The sequence below is a fragment of the Mesoplodon bidens genome (genome assembly GCF_964165515.1).
Source record: "Mesoplodon bidens genome assembly, chromosome: 1".
Lineage (NCBI taxonomy): Eukaryota > Metazoa > Chordata > Mammalia > Artiodactyla > Ziphiidae > Mesoplodon > Mesoplodon bidens.
This window is the reverse complement of record NC_138176.1, coordinates 190,931,573-190,959,477: the sequence shown is the minus strand read 5'-3', so window position 1 is coordinate 190,959,477 and position 27,905 is coordinate 190,931,573.

Sequence of the window (27,905 nt, the reverse complement as noted above, 5' to 3'; positions counted from 1 at the left end):
AGTAACTGTCTTTATTTTAAAGTCTATTTTATCTGATATGAGTATTGCTACTCCAGCTTTCTTTTGATTTCCATTTGCATGGAATATCTTTTTCCATCCCCTCACTTTCAGTCTGTATGTGTCCCTAGGTCTGAACTGAGCTTCTTGTAGACAGCATATGTATGGGTCTTGTTTTAGTATCCATTCAGCCAGTCTGTGTCTTTTGGTTGGAGCATTTAATGCATTTACATTCAAGGTGGTTATTGATATGTATGTTCCTATTATTGTTTTCTTAATTGTTTTGGGTTTGTTTTTGTGGTCTTTTTCTTCTCTTGTAGTTCCCACTTAGAGAAGTTCCCTTAACATTTGTTGTAAAGCTGGTTTGGTGGTGCTGAATTCTTGTAGCTTTCGCTTGTCTGTAAAGCTTTTGATTTCTCCATCTAATCTGTATGGGATCCTTGCCGGGTAGAGTAATCTTGGTTGTAGGTTTTTCCCTTTCATCATTTTAACTATGTCCTGCCACTCCCTTCTGGCTTGCAGAGTTTCTGCTGAAAGATCAGCTGTTAACCTTATGGGGATTCCCTTGTATGTTATTTATTGCTTTTCCCTTGCTGCTTTTAATATTTTTTCTTTGCATTTACTTTTTGATAGTTGGATTAATATGTGTCTTGGCATGTTTCTCCTTGGATTTATCCTGTCTGGGACTCGCTGTGCTTCCTGGACTTGATGGACTATTTCCTTTCCCATGTTAGGCAAATTTTTGACTATACTCTCTTCAACAATTTTCTCAGACCCTTTCTTTTTCTCTCCTTCTTCTGGGACCCCCTTAATTCGAATGTTGGTACATTGTTGGTACATAATTTAATGTTGTCCCAGGGGTCTCTGAGACTGTCCTTAATTCTTTTCATTCTTGTTTTCTTTTTCTGCTCCCTGGCAGTTTTTTTCCACCATTTTATCTTCCAGCTCTCTTATCCGTCCTTCTGCCTCAGTTATTCTGCTCTTGATTCCTTCTAGAGTATTTTTAATTTCAGTTATTGTGTTGTTCATCACTGTTTGTTTGCTCTTTAGTTCTTCTAGATCTTCGTTCAATGTTTCTTGTATTTTCTCCACTCTGTTTCTGAGATTTTAGATCATCATTCTATCATTACTTTGAATTCTTTTTTGGGTAGATTGCCTATTTTGTCTTCATTTATTTGGTCTTGTAGGTTTTTACCTTGCTCTTTCATCTGTAACATATTTTTTTGTCGTTTCATTTATTTTTTTGATGGGTGGAGCTGTGGACAGGAGTCTTACTGGTTGTTTGGCTTGAGACGTCCAGCACTGGAGTTTGCAGACAGCTGGATAGAGCCTGGTCTTGGTGTAGAGATGAGGACCTCCAGAAGGCCTCACTCTGATCAGTATTCCCTGGGGTCTGCGGTTCACTGCTAATCCAGTGGTTTGGACTCAGAGCTGTCACCACAGGAGCTTGGGCCTGAACTCTGGGCTGGGAACCAAGATCCCGCAAGCTGCGTGGTGAGGCAAAAAAACAAAAAAGAAAAGAAAAGAATAACAGCAGCAGTACAATAACAAAGAAGAAAAAACAAAAGAAAATTAGAAAGATAAAAATATGTTAGGAAAAATAAAAATACAATTGAAACAACTGCAACAAGGTAAAACAAAACCACAGCAGAAAAATATAAGGGGGGTGGGGGGTGGGGAACAACCCAAAAGGAGCAAAACAATAACAAAGTATAAAGAATAAAATAAAATTAGAAAAATAGAAGATCTATTAGAAAAAATAAAAATATAAATGAATCAACAACAATGAATCAACAAGAAGGTAAAACAGAACCCCAATCTTAAAATGGAAGAAAGGGATTGGGATTGACATATATACACTAATATGCATAAAATGGATAAGTAGTAAGAACCTGCTGTATAAAAAAATAAATAAAATTCTAAAAATTCAAATAAATAAATAAAAGCCAAAAAAAGGAAAAACAAAACAAAAAAAGCCTTGGCTATGGGGGAGAGGAGTTTGGGCGGAGTTTAGGCAAAGGTGGAACTTAGGCAGGGGCAGGGTTTAGGGTGGGGTGGGATGTAGGCGGGAGGGGGTGATGTTTGAGCGTGGGGTGGGGCCTAGGCTCAGGACCCACGCAGCTGCAGCTGGAAGAGGCCTTGGGGGCGGGCCCTAGGCAGGGCGATGGTCAAGCGTGGGGCGGGGCTTCTGCTTAAGACCTGCCCAGTAGCGGAGAGGCACTTCGTCCAAATAGGGGGCCTCTGGAGTGTGAAGTTCTGGGGTTTGGAGGTAAGGCCCTGGGTGAGGGTGTGTGGGCGGGGTTTAGGCCCAGCAGAGTTGGAGGGGGTCTGAGAGGGGGGTCTCCAAATACAGATGTAGGACCCTGTGTAGGTGTAGGGGCAGGGCTTGGGCTCTGCACGGTAGAAGGGAGGCTCCGAGGGCAGAGGATTAGGCCCTGGGGCCCAACAGGTTCCCTGTTGCCTAAGTGGACAGGGAAAGTGCTGGCTGCGTTCTCTTCCGTTCCTCCATGCCCCACACCCCCGATTTCTGTATGTTGATTTTATATCCTACAGCTTTACAGAATTCATTGTTTAGTTCCAACAGGTCTTTGGTTGAGTCTTTGGGATTCTCTATATACAAAATCAAATCATCTGCAAATAATGATAAGCTTACTTCTTCATTTCCAGTTTGAATGCTTTTTGTTTCTTTGTTATGCCAATTAGTTCCAGTTAGGACTTCCAGTACTATGTTGAATAAGAGTGGTAAGAGTGGGAATCTTTGTCTTGTACCTGATCTTAGAAGCAGAGCTTTCAACTTTCCACCATCGAGTGTAATGTTAACTGTGGGTTTGTTGTATATGGCCTTAATTATGTTGCAGTATGTTCCTTCTGTACCCAATCTGTTTGAAGTTTTTAGCATGAAGTGTTGTCATTTGTCAAATGCTTTTTATGCGTCTATTGAGATGATCCTCTGGATTGTTATCTTTCATTCTATGAATGTAGTGTATCCCACTTTTTAACTTGCATGTGTTGAACCATGCTCACATTCCAAGGATAAATCTCATTAGGACATGGTGTCTAATTATTTTGATGTGTTCTCTTTTTTTGAGTTGAATACATAGTTCTGTTTTTTAATTGAAGTATAGTTGACTTAAAATATTATATTAGTTTCAGGTGTTACCATTAGTTTAAAAAGTTGTCTTGCACTTTAGCATGGAAGCTTCTGATAGAAAGTTTATATTGTGGGAGTTGTCACAGTCCAGTGTTTGCTACCCAGCAATTGTTGGACATAGCCGTGTCACACACTTCTGCCCAGTGCAATGGGTACAGCATGGGATTTGAGGCGAGATCTGGATTCAGATCCATGTTACCTATGGAAATTGTGGAAAATTCCATGACTTGTGAGAGCCTCAACTTTCTTATGAAAATGAAAATAATGAAAATGAAAATAATGCTGATATCACGGGGTTTTTCTGGAATTGGAAATCATGTATGTAAAATGCCTGGTACATACATCTCAATGAATGATAATCTTGATAATGTTAAAAGAATCTATTCTTGGTTTCATCACTATTTGTTGAGAGATTTATTTATTTATTTATTTATTTATTGTTTTGCGGTACGCAGGCCTCTCTCTGTTGTGGCCTCTCCCGTTGCCGAGCACAGGCTCCGCACGCGCAGGCTCAGTGGCCATGGCTCACGGGCCCAGCCGCTCCGCGGCATGTGGGATCTTCCCGGACCAGGGCACGAACCCATGTCGCCTGCATCGGCAGGCGGACTCTCAACCACTGCGCCACCAGGGAAGCCCTGTTGAGAGATTTAGATTCAGCCTAGAGGACACAGAATGAATGATAGGACCAACTAAGAGACTTCTGTGGGAATGGTGTGCCAGAGAGCCCTGACCCCTGCCCACCCCCACACCTTTTCAAGGGGCAGGAGAGGAGTAGACAGCTAAGAATTGTTTATTCCCAAGGGGAATTGAGGGACCAAAAGAGTCATATCAGAATCACTGGAGGCTTTTCCAAGCAATGCATCCTACATCATTGCCTGTGGAACAGCTCCACCAAGCCTGCCCAACCATCCTAGTCTGCCACCAGAAGACCCTCATCCCGAAAAGTTCCTGAGTCCCAAGCACACAGGTCTGGTTGGTCACCCTTCCAACTCTCACACTGATGAACTCATCACCACGGTGACCCCCTGAGGTCTCCGAGGGAGCATGGCAGCCTTCAGCTACATTGGTGGGCGGTGGGGTGTGGGGGGAGTTGCTAAAGTGTCTGCTGGAAGCTGAGGAGACAGAAATTCTGCCTGCACAATAGATGTACCTCATCTGTCTGACTCAGGTCTTCTTCATTTTCAGGTCAGGCAGTGTGAACAACAACTGGATGGACATTTACACATTTGTGGAGGATTTGGTCAAGAAGTATAGCAAGTACGACTTCTTCAAGTTGCAGGGTGTTCACCCCTGCCAGGCAGAGTACACAGCTGTTTAGACTCAGTGGCCATGGGAGCCCCTCGGGTCAGGAGCATAGAGCCCAGGGGGGTGTTCTGAAGCAGAAGAGATCACGCTGGTTCCATCAGGTGTCAGCAGTTTTCTTAGCTCCTACCTGGAAGTCGGGCCATATTGTAGGGGACACAGTCTGCCCTTGAGGACCTCATAGATGAGGAAACAGGCAAACCAGTAACATGATAACTAAACACCAGGTTAAATGGTGCCAAGGGCCAAAAGAAAAGGGCGAAGGACTTAGAAGGCAAATTAAAAGGAAAAAGCAAGAATTCTTAGGAAAAAAGTCCAGGATCGTTTCTCAGAGGATGTGGAATTTTGAACAAGGTCTTGAAGAATGGGGAAAGACAGGGTAACAGGAAGCATCAAGGAGACTTCTTGTGCAGCGAGTGGTCTGTTCAGCAGGAGAGTAGGGTTAACTCAGGAGAAGGCTAGGGGATGAGGCTGGACAGGACAGATTTGGACCAAGGTCATCAGGGCTTATAATGCCATGCCAAGGGACTTGTATTTCCTGCTGTGAACAATAGGGAGCTATAGATGATTCTTGGTCAAGGTTGATTTTGGTCAAGATGATCAAGGTTGTGTCCCAGGAACGAAAGTCTGATATTGTGGGTAAAATGTTTTGGAACAAGAACGAGAAGCAGTAGGGAGCTTATCCATGAACATATTGTAGCAATTTAGCTAAACGAGGGTGAATGGACCAAAAGGCAGGGCCAGGGAGAGGAAAGGGAGGGATGTATATGAATAACTGCCAAGAGAGAGAATGATTTTTCTAGATGAGAGGAGATAAGGCAGGGAGGGCTATAAAGGAGGGAAGAGGAGTGAAGGTACAAAGAATTTTATAGAAGAGGAGAAGCCAGTTGGGAGGCCCTCATGCCAGAGGCATAGGTGTCTATCTCCTGGTGTGTGCATGTGCACCTGTGTGCGTGTGTGCATGTGTGTGTGTGTGTGTGTTTGAGAGAAAGACACTTGGGGGGGGTGTTGGGAGCAGAGGGTTGGAGCAGGATGCCATCCTGGCACTTTCTTCCAAGAAGGCACCACATCTCCACAGGCCTCCTTCACCAAGATTCCTAAAATCCTTCACTATAGATATAGGAGCTTCCAGGGTTTGGGAAATGGACCCCAAAGCAGAAGAGTTGGGGTGAGGAACAGAGAAATTGCGATGCACCTCCTTTCTGGCTGCTCATTGGCTTCATTTGGAGCCTGTGTCACGTAGACCTTCTCATGAGCCCGTGCTTCCTCCCCAGCCCTAACCTGCGAATGTCCTTCATCACCTACTCCACAGTGGGTCACACCCTCATGAAGCTCACCTCAGACAGGTAAGTGCTGCTTTAAGCCCCCAGGCAGGCCTAGTGGATGGGACCCATTGAGAGCCCAGGGAGCTGACAGTTCCCCCTGGGAGCAGGCTGGGCCGCCCTGGGCTCCCCTCCGTGTCCACTGAGACCCCCAGCCCCGGCTCCATGGCTCCCACTGACCCCTGGCTGCGCTGGCCCTGCAGACCCCGTGCTGCTAGACCATCTCCGCCCCCTCTAAGCCCCGCCCTCCGCCTGTCCTGTGTCCTCTCAGCGCTCTTCCCTTTTCTGAGAACTGGCTCACTGCAAGGACGCCTGGCACCTGGTGGAGCAGACGTGTGGGCCCTTTGTGAACACTGGCCTGTGTTGGGCACCTGCTCTGTGTGTCACTCTCTGCTCTGGGCCAGTGGGGGAAGAGGGGAGGCACAGTCAGAACCAGGAGGGAGGGGTGGGCAGTGCTGAAGTGCTGGAGCTTCAGTGGAGGGGAGCTTGGTCCCTTGGTGGGTCTGAGACAAGGGAGCCCATGAGTGTGGGCTGGGGTGCAGTAGGGAAGCATGACACACCAGCATCTTAACTGGGCTATTAGGAGGGCCCAGCGATGTGCCCAAAACCCTGGAGGTGGGAAGATATGGAGCTCCTGAGTAGCCGGGAGGTTCCGATGCTCATGATGCAGATGATCGGAACCCAGGGAGTGTGTTGGTGCCAGTGCGTGGACACAGCATTCCCCATGCCTGGCTCCCAGGAGAAGCAGGGGCTGTGCTTCCTGTTAGGTGAGCTAGGGGAAGGCGTGGTTCTGTGTGTCCCTGTCTTCTGCATTTCAGAGAGACCTGAGTGGGGTTGAGGTGGAAGACAGCAAGTCAGCGGGGGGCTGTCAGACAGGTGGCAGAAAGAGAGGCGGGGGCTGGGCGGGGCCTCTGGGGGAGGAGCTGCCCGTGGGGGACAGGAGGACCACTGCATCCTCGGGGGCAGGGGTTCAGAGCCTGAACCAAGGGAGCTGTGGGGAGGCTCTTGAGGGTCTCCGGGGTCCTCGCTGGAAAGTGGAGGTGACGATGTCTTCCTCAAGGGAAGGTGTCAGAAGTGGGAGTGGGCTCAGGGGAGTGAAAAACGGGGTGGAATCTTAAGAAGCAAAGGGCCTGATGAGGGCATAAGCAGCCTAGTGCACAGAGATGGGAGTAAGGATGGGGTGGGGGGGCTGCCCAAGAAAAAGGCCCGCTCAGGCAGGAGTGAAGCCTGGCCAAGCTCAGTCCCAGGTCAAAGGCTGGGGAGAGATGAGAGCTCCAGCATATTTGGGGGTGCTGTCAACAAAACAGAAATCTTCCCAAAAATGTCAGGAAGAGGGGAGGGTGTTTGTGCTTGGGTGGGCAGAGCCTGGTGTGGCCTCCACTGAATCTGGGTCACAACTTCCTCAGCTCCTTGGCTGGGTCAGGCAGGGCAGGACCTGGGGCTCTCAGATCGCACCTCACGGCAGAATCCCTTCTGCGCAAGGCAAGAGCCAGACTTCAGGGACCACGTTCTCCTTAGACTTGCTGTGACACCTCAGCCCATCACACTGCATTAGCCTGAGCCTAAGCCCCACCCCTGGTGTGTCCCAGTCCCATCCCCTGCTATCTGCTTTAACAGAGGCCGACAGCCCATCCCCATGGCAGCCTGGGGTCACTGCTCCTCCGCCTGCATGGACAGGCCTCAGGCCTCTTTTCCAGCTTACGGTCTATTTCTTCAGGAGCACATGAAGCCCAGGAGCCCTACACTCTAATGCAGCAGCTTGACTACTTGCTTTAGTACGGATCCAGAGGGGGAAGTGGCTTGGAGGGTCCAAGTCCACCTCAGGGGTCTGTGGTAGGGGAGGGGACAGGGCAGGGGTATCAGCACAGTGACCCTTCCACGCTCAGGCTTGCCTGTTGGAAGGTGTTGTGCCCTCACCAGGGACCCCTTAGGTGCCAGCAGTACCGCCAGTCACACTGGGGGTGCTGAATTCACAGGTGCGTATCCATGGGTGCTCCCCCCTCACCACGGACGGTCAAGGCAGGGCCCTTGCTGAGTCCCCTGAGGTCTGCATGCCTGAGACAGGGATGAGCACATTGAAAGCCAGGCCCTACCCATGGGACCAGCAAAGCAGCATCCTCCACACCCGCTAAATGGGGGACAGAGAAGCGTTGACCAAGGCCTGTCAGTGTCAAAGACACAGGCAGAGAGGTCACCACAGGGCCACTTGTGTCCTCTCTCGTCAGGCAGGTCTCCACAGGGCAGAATGGCACCAGGACAAGTGGTCTGTTTTGTAACTGTCAACCCTCATTCCTCCTCAACTCCCTTTACTGTTTTTTTTCAGAAATGAAATTCGTGATGGTCTCAGCAGACTTCAGAATATAGTACCTACAGGAGCCAAACACATGCAGGAAGGATTTAAAAAGGTACGGATCCTACAGCTCTGAGACTTTCTTCTGCTTTATCAAGTTCTTAGAGTATTTTTGGGTCATCTCACTGCCCTCCACCAATTTCTTTCATATTGTTGCAGGCAAATGAGCAGATTCAACAAGCTAACTCAGGAGGTAAGCTGCCTGCTGACGTCACTGTGCTCAGGTGGGACAGAGCCGGGCGCGGGCCTCAGCGAGGGCTAGTGCAGACACCCCTCGGCCAATTCCTACCGCTGACCTTGGAGCGAGTCCCTTGTCCTCTCTGGGCTGCAGGTTCCTCCTCTGCACAGTGAGGAGGAAAACCACCCCCAGGGATGCTTCCGAGAACCACATGGGATCATGCATTATATTCCTGGTTCTTACTAGATATCAAGTGCTTGACCTATGGTTGGGCTGCATGAAAAAGAAAAGAGAACTTCCAAGGATGGCGAGCAGACAGGGTTCAGTTTAGGGAACAGAGACGTTGTTGTCCCCCTGGCTGCCCACACTTTGTCCACCACAGCTCTGGCTCTTCCTCCTTTCCCTTGAGCCTCTTTCCTTTGGTTGACTCTCATCCTTTGACTGTGCCTCCGACTGTGGAAATGGCTGTACTTGGCCCAGACCAGCTGCATCGAGACTGTAGGGTTGCAGCCCTTGTCAGGAAGGATGCATGGGCTGCTGGGGAAAGGCTGGGAGCTGGGCGGGGGCTGCTGTCCAAGCACCTTGACCTTGAGTTCTGAATAGCAGGACCCACAGAGCCAGCAGGAGAGCCTGCCGGCGCCACGCAAGACAGAGCCCACTGCCCCCCGGACCCAGCGGGATGTCTTGTGCAGTCAGTCAGCTGCTCCTCCCTGTGCTCACCTGAGAGGCTTGTCCTCGTCCCATGATGTAGCTGCAGTTGCGTTTCAGGGCAAAGGCTGTGCCACCTCCCCATAGTGAAGGTCCACTAGGAAGGGCTCTGATCTGGTCTCAGGCTCCTCGTCTGTCAAGTGGGTTCTGGGCTGAGACCCCTTCTCCCTCCAGGTGCTCTGGGTGGTGGGTACTCAGGTCAGGGTGGCCTCTCCGCAGGTACAGGAGGTGTGGGAGCAGTGCTGTGGGCCTGGCAGCCTGAGGCAGGTCACTCCAGGGGCCTTACTGACCAGGCCACTCCCTGCTTCTTCTGCAGGAAACAAGGTTCCCTCTATGATTATCTCCTTGACCGATGGAACCCTGGAGGAAGCGCCGTTTGAAATGACTAAGGAAGAAGTAAGTCCAGACCATCATTACCAGCTTTGTGCTCCGCCTGTTTTGTGAATTGTACTCAACGCTTTTTTCCTCTTAGGCTGACAGGGCTCGGAAAATGGGAGCAACAGTATACTGTGTGGGTGTAAAAGACTATCAGAGAGACCAGGTAATTCAGAACAGGTAACCAGTGCCACTGTTGAGCCCTGCTGGGGAAATCTGTCAAAGGCAGCTGTCCCAGGGTCTCCGAGAGGATGGCCCTCCACCCACCCCAAGGGTCTGGACACCAGCTAGCCACTGCAGATGAATATCAAGTGTTGGGTAAAGCTGCCCACCAGGGGTGTGGATGGAGGAGCTTTCCACTCCCTAAGGGTGGGCTGCTGGCAGATGCCAGCGTGTGGCCTTGGAGTCCAGCATGGCAGGCGACAAGGGCCTGTCTCCTGGGATGGGACCTGCCGCGTCCTCAAGCCCTGACTGTGTGCCAACCATCTCCTCTCTGCTGTAGTTATTGGACATTGCAGACAGCCCGCATCACGTCTTTGGAGTGGACCAAGGCTTCAAGGCTCTTAAATACATCACTGAGCCAGTGAGTGAGGGCTGGACGTGAAAAGTGGGAACGGGTAGCTTCTCGCCAAGCCCCCGCATTCAAGCCCCTGCCCCTCATCTCCCTATTCTAGCTCGGAGCTAAGTCCTGTATTGAAATGACAGCTGTGGAGCCTTCCAGTGTCTGTACAGGAGGTAAGAGCTGGAGTGCTGTTTTAAACACAGGGGTGTGTGTTTGTGTGAGTTGTGAATGTGCCCAGTGTGCGTTGTGGGTGTGCTGTGAGCACATGATTTCACTATGCGTGGGGTGTGCGTGTAGTGTGTATGGTGTGTGTGAGTGTGGTGTCTGAGTGTGTGCGGTGATTGTATGGAAATTGTGGGCATAGGACTACATCGGGCCTATAAGGGAATGTTTATGTGAGGTGTGTATGCCAAGTGTTGGGGGTGCGTGTGTGTGTATTTGTATAATTACTTCTTTCTTCCAGTGTTACTGAGATGTAATTGACATACAGTTCTGTATAAGTTTGACGTATGCCATAAAATGACACAAAAGTATTGCAAAATGATAAGTTTAGTGTACATATTTTTTAAACTCAAAACCAAAAGTTTAATTAAGTAATAAGAAAAACTTTATTTTAAAAAACCTCAACAAATCACTAGCAAATAGAATCCAACAACGTAAAAAAAGGACAATACATCAAGAATAATTAGGGCTCACCTCTGAAATGCAAGCCTGATTCAGTGTATGAAATATCAATGTGATTTTCTTATGAGCAAAATGGGGAAGAAAAATATGATTATTTCAGTGGATGAAGAAAAGAATTGGACATAGTTCACGGTCAGCATCATACTAGCAACCCAGACTGACAAAGGCATCCAACAAATACTCACAGCTATCACTACACCCAGTGGTTCAATGGGGTCGACCTCTCCCTGAGATCTGGAACTTGACAAGGTTGCCTTCTCTCCCCTGGGAGGGTCCCTGCGTCGGTGTGGGGAGGATCCTGTGCAGTTGCTTTTCTGGAAGAAGCCCTCTCTCTCAGTGAGCTCTGTGTGTGCCGGCTCGTGAGTCCACATCACTGGGCTTTGTGGAGCTGAGGTGGGTGGATAAGCACACGCTCCCACTGGTAACAGCACACAGCTGGATGCAGCTGGACGCAGACCCAGGAAGCTGGGCCTGGCCACTCTGCTCTGAACTGCAAGGCTACAGTGCAGTAGGCCATGGGGTCAGACACAGCAATGTTCATATCTGAGCTCTGCTGCCCCCAGACACGAAACCAGGGCTTCTCTGGTGTCACGTGCCAGCCGTGCAGTAGCCTGACTGCTTCAATTCTCTGAGTATGTCCCTGAGACCTACACAGGCCTGCCAAACCATAGAGGAAGATGCCCCTTGTCATTCATGGCCTGTGGCGGCCCAGCTGAGGTGACAGGTGCCCACCGCACGCCCTCTGCAGGCGGGGCCCAGCACTGCTGCTCTGACCTTTACAGCTGCTGTCGTCTTGTCCAAAGCTGCCACACAGCATGACTGTCACTCGGAGGGAAAGCTCAAGGCAGGAACCTGGACCCCAAATAAAGTAGAAGAAGCTGTTCATCAGGCTATCGTTCTGAATAAGTCGACCAGGTGTGAGCAAGCCGGGAGTGGGGAGCATAAGGCACGTGGCCTCTTCAGCCTCTCGGCCTCCCTCCAGGACTAGGCAGAGGCCTCTGCTGGCCTCCCTACCTCCAGGCCTGTGCTCCTGCCCATCCTCTGCACAGGGCCTGAGGGGCAGAGAAGGCCACTTCCCTACCCCAGCTTGACCATGGAGGCTGAGGCCCCCGAGCCAGACAACCAGACCCTCCAAGCTCCAGCCTCTGCTCTAAGCCCACCTGCTGCAGAGGCTGGGGGCTGGGGGGACTGGGCTCCCTGAAAAACCTTCCTCAGCTTTACAGGGTCCAGCCCACCAGCCTTTTAGGTCCTATTCTCAGGGCATCTCAATTCCAAAGCCTTTCCTACTCAACTGGTCCCTCTGGCTTCTCACAGCCCTTGCTCTATTCCTGTCTCTTGTCAGGCACTTGTCACCCAGTATGAACCATGACTTCTGCTTGGCTGTGTCCACAGCTTTGTGTTTTTATTTTTATCATTCAATTCATTGTTTTTATTCCAGCTTTTTATTACGGAACATTTCAAACCTATAGCAGAGTGGAAATGAACGTACAATGGATACCCCTCTCTCCACTACCTGGATCTGCAATTAATACCTGACCGGATTTCCTTTATCATTTATTTATCTAACTCCTCTCTCTTTCTTGACTCTCTGTTTTCATCAATTCATCTTATTTCTTTCTCTTTTTTTGCCTGCATTGGGTCTCCATTGCTGTGGGATTTCTCTAGTTGTGGCGAGCAGGGGCCACTCTTCGTTGCGGTGCGCGGGCTTCTCATTGCCATGGCTTCTCTCGTTGCGGAGCACGGGCTTTAGGCTCACAAGCTCAGTAGTTTTGGCATGCGGGCTCAGTAGTTGTGGCTTGCGGGCTCTAGAGCTCAGGCTCAGTAGTTGTGGTGCACGGGCTTAGTTGCTCCACGGCACGTGGGATCTTCCCGGACTAGAGTTCGAACCCTTATCTCCTGCATTAGCAGGCGATTTCCTAACCACTGCATCACCAGGGAAGTCCCCATCTTATATCTTGATGCATTTCAAAATAACTGACAGTCATCAGGCTACTGCACCACATTTCTTTATCTGGGAAACAAGATTTGTTAAGATTTCTCTTTCTGAAATGCAACAAACAAGTTTATCATTTGACGAGTTCTGACAAACGCACATACCTATGTAATCCCCAACCCTATGAGGACTCAGAACATTACATTTGCCCCCAGAAAGTCCCCTCAGCTCCCTTCCCAGGCAATCCCTGCCCCACCGCCTGGAGGCAGCTACTCCCTGATTTCTTCCTCCACAGGCTAGTTTGCTGCTTTAGAACCTCTCCTCAGGGACTCACAGGGGTTGAGCACGGGGCCTGGCCTGGGACCCTTGGCACCGTGGTTTGGGGATTCATCCCTCCTGTGTGTTGCTGGGTTGGCCCGGGGCTTGGACCCCAGAGGCAGGCTGGAGGCGGCACCTGGTCACTCCTTTTCCTGTATGTGACTGGGCCAGAGTGAGTGTCTGCAGGAAGCCCAGCAGGTGGGGCCCAGCAGTGTGGCCATAAGAGGACACAGTGCAGAGTAGGGCTTCCCTCTGAGGTCCGGCATCCAGCTCTGCATCATGGCCAGAGACCCTCTGGGGGTGTGTGCGTGGGGCAGGCTGTGCGGGGCAGGAGGACCTGCGGGATGAAGGCAGGACACACTGCGCAGACGGGGACACTCCTGCAACCAGCCTGGGTCCAGGCTGTCCCCCAGCGTTATAAGGTCCCCCCTTGTCCCATCCTACTCTCTCCAGAGAGAACAACCACAAAGAGTTCAGCTTTTATATGTAAAGACCTACCTCAGTATACTTTACAAGGATATTTTTACATTAATGGGATCATGCAGTACATAGTACTTTCCAGCCACCTACATAGATTTCCATTGCATGGGTGGAACAATTTATTTCATGGGCCTCCCTTGATCAATATTCAGATTGTTCCTAATAGGTCGATACTAGAAGTCATACTGTAGGACCGTCCTGATGCTTACCTCTACGAGCATGGGAAAGGAATTCCCTGGGGTCAAGACCAGAAGTAGACCTGCTGCCTTAAGAGGACACCCAGGTCACAGTTGGTCAGTGTCCAGTTTCTCTCCAAGTGACAGTCCCAAGCAGCATGTGGTGCTCCCAGACCTGCCCGCCCCAAGTCAGGTCATGTCCACCTGTGCATCTGTGTCAGTCTCAGGCAGGCTAGATGCCCTTTTCATGCCCAGCTCCACCAGCCTTCTCAGGGAGACGCCTGACTTCCCAGCTCCTCTCTCTGGAGCCTGTGGCTGGCCTGGTGTACAACTTTTCTTCCAGAGAGAAAGCTCTCTGTTCCAGAAAGGATCCATCTCCCTTCCCGGGACTGTTCGTCCGTCTGCTGCCTGAGAGCTGATGGGCAGTGGACTGTACATGGGACATGCAGCCCTGCAAGCCTACTATAGACCTTCCTGTGACTTCCTTTTCTTCCTGTGGTTGATACTGTTGGAGGAATTGGGGTACAGGGGGAGGGGTTTGGGAAGCAAAAGGAGCAGCTTTCTGGACAAAGCAAAAATCCTTGACCTGGAAGTCTCTCTTGCTGAAATATTGAAACCATCACCCTGCCTTCCACTTTGGAGACTTGCCGGAGTTCAGAAGCCCCCCTTTCGGAGCGGCACTGCCTGGGGCACAGGGGGCTCTGCTGCAGAGGTGAAGCAGCACCCGAGAGGGGCTGAAGGCAGCAGGAGACACAAGGAGGAAGGAGGGTGTCCAGGCGGAGGGCAGCGTGCACTGCTCCTGAGGATGCGGCACGGGCTGTGCGCTGGGCTATCAGACGGCCCTGCCCTCAGCTGCCGCCCTCCCTCCTGTCAGCTACGTGGAAGAGGAAGCTGGGTCCAACCTTCACCATGAGGCCGGGACTGCCAGGTCCTCTATGGGAGCTTTCTGCTTCCAAAAGCCTATCAAAACATATTAGCAGGCCAGCTTCCGCCTACAGCCCAAGAATCTAATTGCCTCCAAGCAGAGAATTTGCAAACTTAGCCTTGATCTGATGGGAACTGCATGAAGAATTGAAGCAGGTGGAATCAGGACTGCCAGGTCCAAGGTTGTGCTGGCATTTCTGAGGCATGTCCCTCAGAGTGAACTGACCTCGAGTAATTAATTGACGTTGACCAGGAGACAGATTTGGACCCTGGGCTAGCAGCAGGAAGACCTGCCTTTATCCTGGCCAGCTCCCCAGAAGTCAGGCCCTCTAAATGCCCTCTCTGGATCCCCTAGTTTTTGTTTCAGTTGTCAGGAAGCACCAGTGGGGACTCAGAAGCCTGGGGAGCCCCTATGGCCCAGAACTGCGTCCCACCCTGACAGAAGGAGGTGCTTGGCGAATCTCTGTGGTGGGCGCAGGGGGCTGTGTGAGGCACGTCCAGGGGCAGGAAGAGGGTGGGGCAGAGTGCTCACTGCGGACTTCAGACCCACAGCTGAGGCAGGACGTCGCCTGCCGTGGGGGATTCTCCGGGGCACGGTCCTCGCCGCCTCCTTGCCTCGCCCAGGTCCTGGCCTTGCTCCTCGGGTCTCCAGCCTGCCATAGGCAGAGAGAGAGACACGGAGGAGGAGCAGACCCCCTAGTGTCAGAAAGCCCCACAGACACCAGGGCTTGCGTGCTCAGCTCAGACAAGGGTCAGGACTGTGTTCAGCCTGTGCTGTCTGGGTTCCTGGCATTTGTGTAAGAGAGGGCCTGGTGGACAGCACTGCCTGCGCCTTTCAGGGAAGACCTTGGCTTCAGAGTCGGAAACCTATGGCTGGGTTTGCCCCTGTGGAAGGTAGGAGACTGGGTGCCTTTATTGAGTTGGATGGGTCAGGGGCAGTGGTGAGAAGCCCCCGAGTGCTCAAGGCCCATCCATCTCAGTTGTACCCTTTGTGATACCCGGTGAGGCCCAGTGTGCACACAGATATTGGTTCAGACACATATGCTTCCTCATCAGAGTCCCTGGTAATTCAGTTATGGAGTGGCCTGTCATAACTGCAAGATCAGACAGAAGACAGCACTCAGCCCCTCCTAATACAGACCTTTGGGTGTTGCCCTTGCAGATGAAAATGAATTGATGATTTCTGGAAAAGGATTTAATAATGCAAAGAAGAAGGATGAAGTTATTTGTAGATTTAAGTTCAGAGACCAGCGGTTGTTTGGTAAGTAACCCCCTTGGTGCCGCCAAGTGACACGCTTCCCACACCACACTGCGTTCCCTGAGCCAGCTAGGCCGTCGAAGCCCTTGCTCACCACACACTGTGGACATTGTGAGGACAGAGACAGCATGGACAATGGAAGGAGGGACCTGGCTGGGAAGCCTGGCCACTGCTCCCTTCATCTCAGGCCAGTAATTGATCAGTCCCCAGCACATCAAGAGCGTCTTGGGTCGGGGAGGGCACCTCTCAAGGCTGGGTTGGGGGTGCTGGGTCTGTCCTCACTGCTACACTCCCCCGACACTTTCCTCGGCCCTCACTTCCCTTGAGAGACAAGGACTTGAATCTCACAAGTCTGCTGGTGGCAAGTGGAGGTGGCCCCAGGGCCCTGAGTCTGGGCCAGGTGCACCGAGCTCTCCCAGGGCCGTGTGGTCACCTGGGATTGAGAGAGGATGCCACCTGCCAGGCCTGAGCCCCGGAATCCTGGCTCTGGCCCACATTTCATGTGTGATCTTGACCTAATGAGTGTTCTGCTCTCAGCCTCTATTATCTGTACTGTGAAATGGGGCCAGTATGGTAGGTGTACTAACTAAGCCCTATCACATATGTAAAGCTACTGTTTGGAAATAGGCACCAGGTGTCCTTCCAGGAAGGGTGAGAGGCCTGAGGAAGCACACAGTTGGGGAAGCAGATGTGTCCTCAGTGCTGAGGTGGGCCTGATCTGCCACAAAGAGTGCCTGGGGACAGTGGGACTTTCCCTTCCTTCTCAACCCTCCCCTGATGCATTGACTTAATATGATTCTATTCTGTTCAGTGACACTCTTCACTCCAGGGCCATCTGGTAAACCCAGGGCGAGTCCTCTGCCCCCACACAGCTCTGGGCCATCTCTCCTCCTTCCACGGGTGCATCGAATGCGCAGGGCTCTGCCATTGCCAGACTCTCACACCACATAGTGTGTAGATGGCCTCAGGGAGTTAGTTATCTCTTGGTTTCTACTTCAGAAGTGATTAGGACTGAGTAACACACTGATGTGGAGAGCTAATGTTTATTGAGCACCTACTACATCTGCTAATGCGCTAAGTGCCTTACATGCACTCTCCCAGTCAATTCTCCAAAGAAACCTATTGTGATTCCTTTGTGTAGATCTGAAACCAGAGTCAGAGTCAATTCAAGAGCTTGCCCAAGGTCACCAGCTGGTTCAGAAAGAGCTGGAAAGTAGGCATAGGGAATGTGATTGCCCAGTCTGGGCCTTTGACCTCACTGAGATGACACTCCTTGAGGAAGGTGGGGCTCAACCTATCCTCCAGGAAGTGTGCTCAGATGTTCCCCTGTGCTCCATGGCTATATCGCTTTCCCACTCTAGACATCACGAGTGTTTCTCTCTGAGTTGGACCAGCACCAGGATCTCACACGGGAGACCTCAACCCACAGTCCTGGGCTCCTCTGCTGACCTCCTCACTGCACATAGTCAAGGCTGACCCGAAGTGGCCGTACAGGGCTGTTTATCGCCAGGAGCCCTGATGCACTGATGAGGATTGATTTGGTTCTTTTTAATCACATTTTCCTCTGATTAAAACACATGGCAAAACAGTTTAAAAAACATAGAGAAGCATAAAGAAGAAATATTTTGATCAAGGTTTCTATACGTTTTGTCTGTTGCTAGTATGTAAAGTTTTCATATTCTAAGACAAAGCTTTTTAAATGTGGCAAGTGAAGTACTTAGTTAATCCGTGAATATTGGAAACTAGTTTCCAGTCACCCATGCTTTTCTGGGCCCTTAGTATGTGGGGTGCTTGCCGTCAGCTCCCTCTCCCTGCTCTGGATTGTGAACAGCCTATGGAAAGGAAGTTGCTCCCCTTTGGAATTTTTTTCACACTAATCCCAACCATCCTATCCTTCAGATGCAGATCCTTTCCCCTAACCATACTCGGCGATTAGTTTTCATTTTCAGTCCCAACAAAGGAATAACACCGTCCGAAGTTTACAGCTAATCTGACACTTGAGTTAGATCCAAAAACCTTTCCATGGAAATGAACCATTCTGTAGGGAATAGCCCTGACCTGCGGCAAAAAAGAGAAAAGCAATAAAAATTATTAGACATTGTTGATTATAACAATGCTACACAGTAGAAAGCAGGAAGTACAAAAAAAGTAACGAATAAGACATTACCCTGATTCCAAATCCACAGATAAGTGCCGGTAACATCTCAAATACAGCTGGTAAAACCCAGTTTTCCTGAATGATAGAAGAAAAACTGAAGTGGAATTGAGGAAAGTATTAAGCGTCACACAGAGCCTTCTTCATGACACATATTAGTTCCCCCCAAAATACCCCTAAGTGAAAAGGAGGCTCTACAAACACTAACAGATTAGGAATGTAAGAGGAAAATCTTTCGTGTGATTATGATCTGTGTGCTTTTGAAGTTTAAGTGTCCAGGTAGTGACACCTAGACTCCAGGCTTGTAAAAATTAGAGAATATTTCTAAACAGATGACAAGCCTATTTTTGAATAAATTTAAAAGAAGAACATTTAAAGCTATCTCCACTTTCAGGGAGATGCTCCGGAACATGTCCCTAGAGGTGTGGCCCTGGGCATGGCCCCTCCTGTAGGACTTCGTCCCTAACCTCTGATCACGACCCTGTGGGTGCAAGTCTAGGAGAGAACCTGCTTTCATCCTACACAGCAAAACTGTGCAGGCCAGCATCTGTCCACACAGGGCAGCAGATGCAGAGCTGTGGTTCCAGACCCCAGGAAGTGCTGTCCTAGCTCCTAGGGCCTTGGGAAGCCTGTGTCATGAAAAAGGCCAGTGAAAAGACTCTCCTCCCGAATCACCGATGTCAGAACTGCTGCAGCCCTCTGGGACCATTGATTCTAACTTGCACAGGGGAAGTCTGGGACCTGGGGACGTTTGAGCAGGGTAGGGAGAAAGCTGGTAGGAAAGCCAGAAGTCAAAGCACCAGGACCTTCCCATCTTTTTTTACATCTTTTTTTACAAGGATGTAAGGAGATAGGGCTCAGGAGAGGAGAAGGTTCCACAGCTACTAGTTACAGACTGTCCTAGCGTCCGGTGTGCCACCTCCCAGATCCCATAAAATTACAGAACAACCACGAACACAGAAGCCCCGCTCCCCTCAGGCTTCCCTGTGTCCATAAATGTCACCACCATCCACCCAGGCGCTCTGCTCACTGACGGGCACGTCGTCCTTGACTCCTCTTTGCTCTCGTCCCACATCCAGTCCACCTGCAGGCCCTGCTACCTCTGTGTCCAAACTTACCCGAACCTGGCGAGCCACGCGACAGGGTCACTGAACTCAGAATAAAGCCCAAAGCCCTTCCCAGGGCCCACGAGGCCCCGCCCCCTCTCCTCACTCACCTCTTTCCCACAACAAGCTCAGCTAGTTATGCCTCAGGCCTCGGAACAGGTGTCCACAGCCCAGACCCTCTTCCCCAGACCTTTCCCTGCCTTTCCCTGCCTTTCCCCTTATCCGGTTTCAGCTCCAGGAACACCGCCTCAGAGAGACCTTATCTTTAATGGGAATTTTCAATAATACACAAAAGTAGCAGAAATCGTATAATGCCCTTGAAGCAGCCTTCCCCTACTTTCAGGAATTACCAATCCTGGCCAATCTGGTTTTGCTGATACTCTCACCATTGATTATTGTGAAGCAAATCCCAGACATCCCATCATGTCCTGTATAAATATTTCACTTTCCCTTAAAGAGAAATTGAGTCTCTAAAGGACAGGACAGGTCACCTGCTCCTAAGCAGCTGTCTCTTCCCCTCCCTTCTCTATCCTGTCCCTTACTTATTGATGTCACTGCACTTTTCACTCCGGCACGTATTTTGTTCATTGTTTGTTACTTTATTGTCTGTCTCCCTCTCCAGTGCCACAAATGTCAGGTCCTTGAGAGCAGGGCCTCTGCGTGCCTTGTTCCCACTAAACGCCAGAGCCCTGACAGTGCCTGGTGCACAGTAGGTGTCAGAAGAAGGCAGAGAAGAGAAGCTGCTTCTGCCAAAGTGGTAGCTCTGCTTCCAAGGGCAGGCAGAAGGGGAGGGGCGGATGGGTGGACAAGTCCACTGACATTCTTTTCATGTGATTGTCTTTCAGATATAAAAGCCAAGTCTGTGAAAGATAACAGGATAACATGCCCAGGAGTAAGGATAGAGAAGCCAGATCAGTAAGTGCCCAGCCCAGGGGCCAAGTGGGCAGTTTTTGCCACCATGAGGTGTAAAAAATTTAGGAAGCCACCTCTACTGGGGCAGCACATGTCTGTCTCCAGGAGGACTGAGGGCATCCTTCACACCTGCCCTGGTTGGTGTTCCCCGGAGGTGCACAGTGATCTGCTGTGGCCCAGGCTCTGCTGAGGAGCGTAGGATGCAGGAGATGATGTGCCCCAGGGATGGTACCTTTGCTCCAGGCAGCCTTTTGGAGCTAAATTCACATACTCTGTACATACAGAGGAAGCGGGATGGTGACATCATACCGCCATCCCTGGTCACTTCGCTCATGGCCATGAGGACATCTGACCCCGCGCAGGGATCCTCACTGCCTGGTCAGCCTTCACTGCAGAAGCTGACCTCGTAGTACTTTGGGATGAGCTCCCCTTACCCCTGCTATCTGCTCTCTGGTAGCCCTGAATACCTGATGTTCAAAGTCATTACAGTCAGGAGATATTATAAGCTACAATTGGAGCCAAGTTTAAGAACTCTGTCTGTCTGGGCTGGTGGTCACTGTCTGCCCCTTCTGTGCCTTAGGGAGGTCTTTGCTGAAGTTAGCCTGAACCATGGTGTCAGCTTCATCAGCAACAATGTTAGCATCACCAGCAGGAACTGTGCGAGTACCAAGGTAAGGCTCTAGCATCTAAGGCTGTCCTGACACCCTGCACCCTGGGGAGGCAAGTGAAGGGAACAACACCCCAGGCAGGCCCAAAAGGGAGCCTGTGCCAACAGGCCCCTGAGCAGCATCTCACAGGTAGCTCGGAGCCCTTAGCCCAACCTCAAGGAGCTGAACCCCCATGAGGCTTGGGTAGTGCCTTGAGAGTGCTACTAAAAAGAGCACCTGGGGGTCACCTTACTGTCCAGGCCTTGCAAACCTTTGCTCTCTCTGTGAACCAAGTGTCACTGAAGGCACATGGAAGAGACCAATTAGAGCCCTAAGCAGAGTCTAGGAACAGTGCTGAGGCTCTGCCCACCCTGGACCCACCTTGCCACCTCCCCTGGCCCCGGCCTTGTGGTGGGGAGCTCAAGGCTCCATCCTGGATTCCAGCCAGGGTGAGCAGGAGAGGCTGGGCACTGTGTTCTAGGGGACAGGGTCCAGGGCCTCTAGGAACCCTGGGCCCTCCAAGTCGGGGTCCCCGGCACAGCGGTCAGGAGGGTGGGGGCAGCTGTTACCGTGCTTAGTCAGCTTGGCCCGAGGATGCAGAGTGGGGAAGTAGGGGAGGGAGGCTACGGGGAGGTGAGCGGGGTGTCCTGCCTCTGCTCTTGCACCCACACCTCTGTGGGGCCCCAAAGCCCCTCCCTCACCCATCTGTGTGTTGTAGCATTTTGTGGTCCTTACAAAACCCCTGTATGTCATACTAGGCAGGGAGTGAGGGTTGGATTGTCACTGCATGGAGGATTGGGCTTCCTTGACAGGGCTCAGCGGAGAGCCTCTGAGCAGGGCCAGCGGTGGGGTCTGTGGCCCAGGGCCCCACAGTGGCTCTCTGGGTACCAGCCCCGACCTCTTAGAATCTGTCTCCTCAGGTGGGGCAACCAACTAGAAAGCGGACTGAGAGGACAGGGTGGGCTGATATGGGATCCAAGTAGCAGGCACCTGGTCCATGCCGGGACTCTGCTGTGTGTTTTTTCTGTAGGAAGCGGGACCAGATGGCAAGAATGCTCCACCAGCTGCCCCACTAGATGCCCAGCAGCCTCCCGAGGAGCCTCCCTCATCACCATCCCCACAGTTCACCCTCTATGTCAAACCTGTCTACTTATATGCCCTCATCCCAGCCCTGCTCCTGTTCCCCCTGATGCTCTGGTGCATCTGGTGGCTGTGCCGCAGGAAGGTGAGTGACCCCTGCCTGCACAGCCTGCATCCAGCCCTCAACAAGCCCCAAGGGACCATGCCCATGCCTGCCCCACGATCCTGCCTGCGGGCGGGTTCCCATCAGCCCCAGGGCCAACACACAAGCAAACAAGACACAGACTCTGTCCTTCCATCCCGGGCATAGACACAGCCTGGGCTTCTAGGGGGCCACGTGCTTCATGCTTTCACCTTCACAGGGAGGTGGCCTATGGGCTGTCCTGGCCCCTGGGGCAAAAGGACCCCAGACCTCCTGAGACCAGGGCTGCCCCACAGCAGTCAGGCTTCTGAAGGACTCAGGTGGACCAAGGCCCAAAGGGTCTCTGCTGTTGGGGGACGAAGGGGGATCTGCAAGGGCACTGATGGCCCAAAGGGAGAAGGATGCTGGCCGGGAGGATGCTAACCCCGGGGGCAGCTGTGCCTTTGAAAACAGCATGGATCCCTGCCCATCTCTGGTGCCTTCGGTCATTCCTTCATCAGTCATCACTAAGTCACCAGAATGTGCAGGGCCCCGTGCTGGGCACAGAGGGGCAGAAATGAAGCAGCCGCCTCCCTTGCCCACAGGCGCTCACCATCTGGTGTCTGGTATGGTATTGGTAGCTGGGGAGCATTGAGGGTAAATGTCACCTTCAGAGGGTGTGGCAGGTGCCCTGATAATGCTAAAGGACAGAGACTGGCCCTGGGTGGGAGGGAAGGCAGAGGTGCTGGCCGGCTAGGTTTGCAAGGACACAGGCCAGAGGTGGGTGAAGAGGAGGATCAAGCAGAGCTGAGAAAGGACAAGCAAAGCAGCATAGAAGCCAGCAGGTCAAATTTCTGCAAAGGGCGAGAAGTGAGGAGAGAAAGCCGGGTCGGGGAGAGGGAGGTGGACTGTCATCCCTGAGGGCTGGGAGGCAGGGAGGGCTGCAGGGGGAGGGAGGGAAGGGGAGAGGAGGAGGGGTGTGGCGAGTGTTCTCTTGTCTTCATAGGATGTCAGGGCTGCTGCTGAAAACTCGACCAGGGACCAGGGGCCTTAGTCTTCCTCTCTCCCCCTTGACCCTCCACCGAGATACCGATTCCCCTTTCATGACTGAGGAGCCTGAGGCTCAGGGAGGTGGAGCCTGTTGGCCACAGACCCTGAGGCTCTGGGCACCTAGGTTGACACCCCAAAGCCCATGTTTTGATCCCTTACTGCTGCCGAGCGGGGTCCCCTTCTGTCTGCATAGCTGAGCCAGAGCCCTCCATGCCCCTTCCAGCCTGTGTTTATGTCTCTTTAACATCCTAGATCGTCAAGGAGCCACCACCAGCCCAGAAACCAGAAAAAGTAAGTGGTGTGTTTCGTAGTGATATTGTCAGCATACTTGATGCCCACACTGACCTGCACAGAGAGGCCCTCTGACGTGTATGGGGAGATGCCGTCCCCCAACCCTCCCGCTCCCACCTACCTGGGCAGAGAGAGGTGGCAGAAAGAAGAGGGTGACAGAGGCCAGGGAGGGACCCCAGAGAGGACCTGAGACTCACAAAATGTCACCCAGACAACACGGTTCCCCACCTCCGAAGACAGCCTGCACCAGGGCCTTTATCACTGAATCAGCAACATGGGGTAGCCTATTTCAGAAAGAGCTATGGTCCCTCCTGATATAAAAGGGCCTTTGCTCAATTCCCAAAAGAATCTTTGTAGACTGATCCTTCCCAGGACTCGCGCGAGCATTTGGAAAAGGATCCTCAGGTTTCAGGGACCTGGTCCAACTCCCCGGGCTCTGAAGTATGCTGGGCTCCATTTCCTTGGTCTTCATCCCTGGCTCTTGTCAGGATGAGGGTTAGCCTTTAGAGACTGGGGACTGGGGAGGGTGGAGGGAGTCCTAACCTGACTTTGAGCTATTGGAGCATAGCACAGGTGAGCACAGGGACCAAGGGTCAGGTGAGGAGCCTGGGGCTGACCCGGGGTGGTGACCAACCCAGGGTCCATAAGAAGTAGTTAGAGCAGGTGTGCCGTGTCCCCAGACAGGGGGAGCTGGGCCTGAGATCTGGTGGGAAACAGGGTCACTGCCCGGGCTGACGTCTACACTGGCTGCAGTGTGGCCTGGGGAGGCTGGATCTGCCAGAGTCAGGTGAATACAGCCCTGTCACCTACTAATGCCCGCACCCCTGCCAGCCTCTGTCACGCCCAGCTTCTCCTGCAAGGGTGGCCGCCAGGAACCAAGGGGACAGGATAGAGTTTGTTGATATTTGGAAAAGAGCCATCTTTGTAAACCAAAAGGAGTTGGTGTGTTTTTCACATGGAGGCCACTCTCTTACGTGCCGGGTGCTGCTCATTTGTCCTTGATTCTCCAACAAACACTTGCTGACTGGCCAGTACTTGACAGGTGCCGGGGCAACAGATGTCATTTGTCTGCACCCAGGAGCTGCCAGACAAGGACGCAGACGGTGTTTTCTCTTCCTCGGAGCCAGAGGAGACATGTGAAATGTCATGCCCCATAGTGATTGCCCATGGTGGGTGCCAGGGAGACAGGATGGAACGAATGGAGGTGAGAAAGTCCCTTGGGAAGGAGTGATGACCCCAAGGCTGGGGAGCAGGAGGTGAGGGTAGCCGGTTCGTGCACAGGTCTAGACCCATAAGGCATGAAAATGAGCTCTGGGTACTGGACTACAGTCACTTGGTGCCAGAGAAAAGCCAAAGCCCTCTCGGCCCTAGTGGCCCAGGGGAGGCCAAAAATTACGAGGGCTCATGTTCCCATCATCACCAGGGTTTCCCCTTGGGATGGGCCCAAGTTTCTGGATGTTGGTGGATGGCCCCAAAGGGTAGCTTCAGTGCTGTCTCAGGGAATTGGTGGGGACAGAGCCCTGACAGAACATCTCAAGTCAGAGGGGACACTACCCCTCTAGAGGCAGCATCTGTGCCTATAGCTTCCTCACAACCACATCTGCTTTTCAGAGAAAACTGGATACCTTGTGTGACTTTGTCCAGTGCTGCAACCAGATGTCGTTGATGTGGTGCCCACACAGGGACATGGTAAGCAGGGCACAGGGATGCTCCCCATGTCTGGGGTCTTGTTTTTGCCCTTGACATTTGCCCCGGGACTGTGGGTCAGAGAGCCCTCTCCGGGCATCTGCCAAGAGGAACGCCCAAGGCGTGGAGACCTGGAGCTCATGAGCCTCCAGACGATACTCAACCTGGTGCCCGTGCATTTCCCCTGCGTCCTCGTCTCAAGGATGTCAGGACCTTTCTTCTCCAGAGCAATGCCCAGCAATTGCAATCTTAAGCAAAAAGGGCTGGAGAGGCCTATTGGATTCCCGTCCATCGTCCCTCCCCACTGCCTATCCGACCCTGTGGGACTGCTGGCTGCACCCCATCCATGAGACCCTCCTGGGCTGCTCACTCAGCTGCAGCAGTGGCGGAGGACATGGTGACACCCGCCCCCCAATATTGTCTGGCCAACACTGACTGGTTTTACCAGGTAGTAAAGATGCCCCACTTGTGTCAGTGCCTGTGACAATGTGGAGAAGCCCAATTTCTCCACTTGTCATCCTTGTTATTTAATAATAATAATGATAGATAATTTTATTGCATCCTTTCTGTGGGTCAGTTGCTCAAGAAGTTTACATGTTCTCACTGCTTTAATCCTCCCAGTGAATGTACAGGTAGATACTACTGTACTGGTAGATCGCAGCTTTATGGAGGCGGGTGTGACCCACAGAGAGGCTGAGTGACTTGTCCCAGCTCACCAAGGATGGGAGAAGCAGAGTGGGACTTGAATTCGGAGCCTGGCTAAACCCTTCTCACCGCTCTGTCCCCCATTCGGTTCAGCACTCATGGTCTCATGATGGTTACCCCCAAACCGTCAGAGAGCTGCCCTTCTCAGGCCTCCAGATCCGAGGAAGGCCTTGCTGCTGGTTCTCTTGGGAAGCACCTGCCTGGGCATCATATTCCTGGTGTCCCCATTATCAGACCTTATGTACAGACCGGGCCAGGGGCCTGGAGGATGTTGCAGTCCCAAGATCTGCAGTGAGGTGTGTACTGACCACATTCCCTGAATCAGGAAAACACTGGCTCTTGGTGGCTGGACAGGTGGGCATTTAGAAGCTCTGGATAGGCCTGAAAGTCTCTTGGACACTGCTGATGACACACCTGAGGCATGCTCACATCCAGCAGAGACACTGTCTGGTGACAGTGGTGTCGGAGCTCCTTCTGCAGCTTGGCTCCCGGCTCTGGGTCTGAATCGAGCTCTGAGTCCCAGCCTTGCTTGCACAGAAGCCCCATTCTCCACCTGTCTCTAGACAGCTCTCTAGACACTTGAAAGTCATGAATATCTCAGTGAGTGGCTGTTTGGCCAGATCAGAATCTGTGAGAGAGTGACAGTTAAGCTGAGAAATAACTGATAAAAATAAATCCAGAGAGGTCCTTCCAAACGGAGGAAACAGCCAGTGCGTATGCCCTGGGGCTGTAGGGCTTGGTGAATTGAAAGGCTGGAAATCAAGTACTGTCCTCATCAATCCAATGGTCAAGATGTTCACAGGATACCCAGTGTCACCCAATAGGGTGTGGGGGACAGAGGCACACCAGTCCTGCAGGTCAGAGTGTTGCGAGGGCACCAAATCCAGTTGTTCTGATGCACGTGGTCCACACACACTGAGCCCTCTGATGATGAATGAATGAATGGGCACTTCTAGTTACACGTGCTCCTGTGTAGAGGCTTTAGGTCATTGCTGTGACACAAGGAGGCATTTTGGATCTGACAATATAGGGCACAGAAATCTGCATTGTGGGGCACTGTGCAGGGATGGGGAAAGGTCCCTTTGGCATTTTCAGGAGTGATTGTAGGAAAGTACTGACTTCAACCTGTTACTAAATCTGCGAAGTTACTCTAGTTTCTGAAACGCTCCAAGCCTTACCGTTTTTTAAAAACAAAAACAGGGATAAAATAATTAAATACCACTGAACAAATAATGCAGTTATGAAGAATGCTAGGTCAGTTTTTGGTGAGGCTAAGAAAGTGTCCAGGTGAGTCCGAATAACCCAAAGTCCAGAGGTCCTGGAGTCCCATTGACAGATCCAGTCCAGGGCTGCCCATAGATGCTGTCAGCGGGTCCGTGTGCTCACCACCCTCCCTGTGATGCTGCAGACAGATTATGGTGTCCCAAAGGGTCCGCATCAATCTCTACCCAAACCAAGGGGTCTGTATATGCTGTTGCCTCCAGAGCCCATCACCCATCTGAGGGCGCCGTCACCTGCCCTTGCACTTTGGACTCAACCCCAGCCTGAGGGTTGCAGTGAGAATCCATCCCTTCGGCACATACTCATCAAGAGAGCCTGGGCAATGCTGGGGCTACAGTGGCAATAAGCCCTTGTCCTTGCTAACCAGGCTCCCAGTGCAGAGGGGAGCAGGCAAGTTCCACACCAGAGCAAAGGGAGTCCAGAGTCAAAACAACGGGGCTTCATAGGGAAGGGAGGGCATATGTCCAATATCTGAACAGAGTCTAGAATTAGAAGCGCAGGCTGGAGGCCAGGACCTAGGAAGAGGAAGGGAATCAACAAAGGCTCACCCTGGGGATCCTGACAGGTACGGAGCCTAATCCCCTTGAGCCAAGGAAAGCACAGCCTTCTGCTCCCAATTCCAATGGCTTCTCAGTGACCTTCTCTCTCTACTCTTCTTCACACAGGGGAGGTGCACCAACTTCACCTTATGGAATCCCCACTGCACACAAATGTTCTGCAGCCCAAATATCTGCCTTCAACCCGGCCAGGAGTGCTTCCCCCTCAGGAACTGCTGTTCACATGGTCAACATCTCCCACCCATATGCTCTCAGTCACGCTCCAGGATGCTGCCGCTGATCCCTCCTACTGCCCGGAAACTCTGCAGAAGTACTTTGTCATTCCCACCCCCATAGCCCAACATCTAAAGCACCAAAAACACAAAATTGTTAAGAGCCCCTTTAGTACTGAATTGGACACATATATTGTGTTTTGGTTTACAGTCAAAAGCAGTTGGGATTTGTTGTTGATGAGCAAGAGAGTTTGTTACCTGGTGAGCACTGCTCCACTGTATGAGATGCAGCTCTACTGCTCCTGCCAGGACAAAGCACCCTGGTATCCTGTGGATGTAGACATGATGAGTCTCATTCCCCACAGACAGGCCTTCATCTGTCAC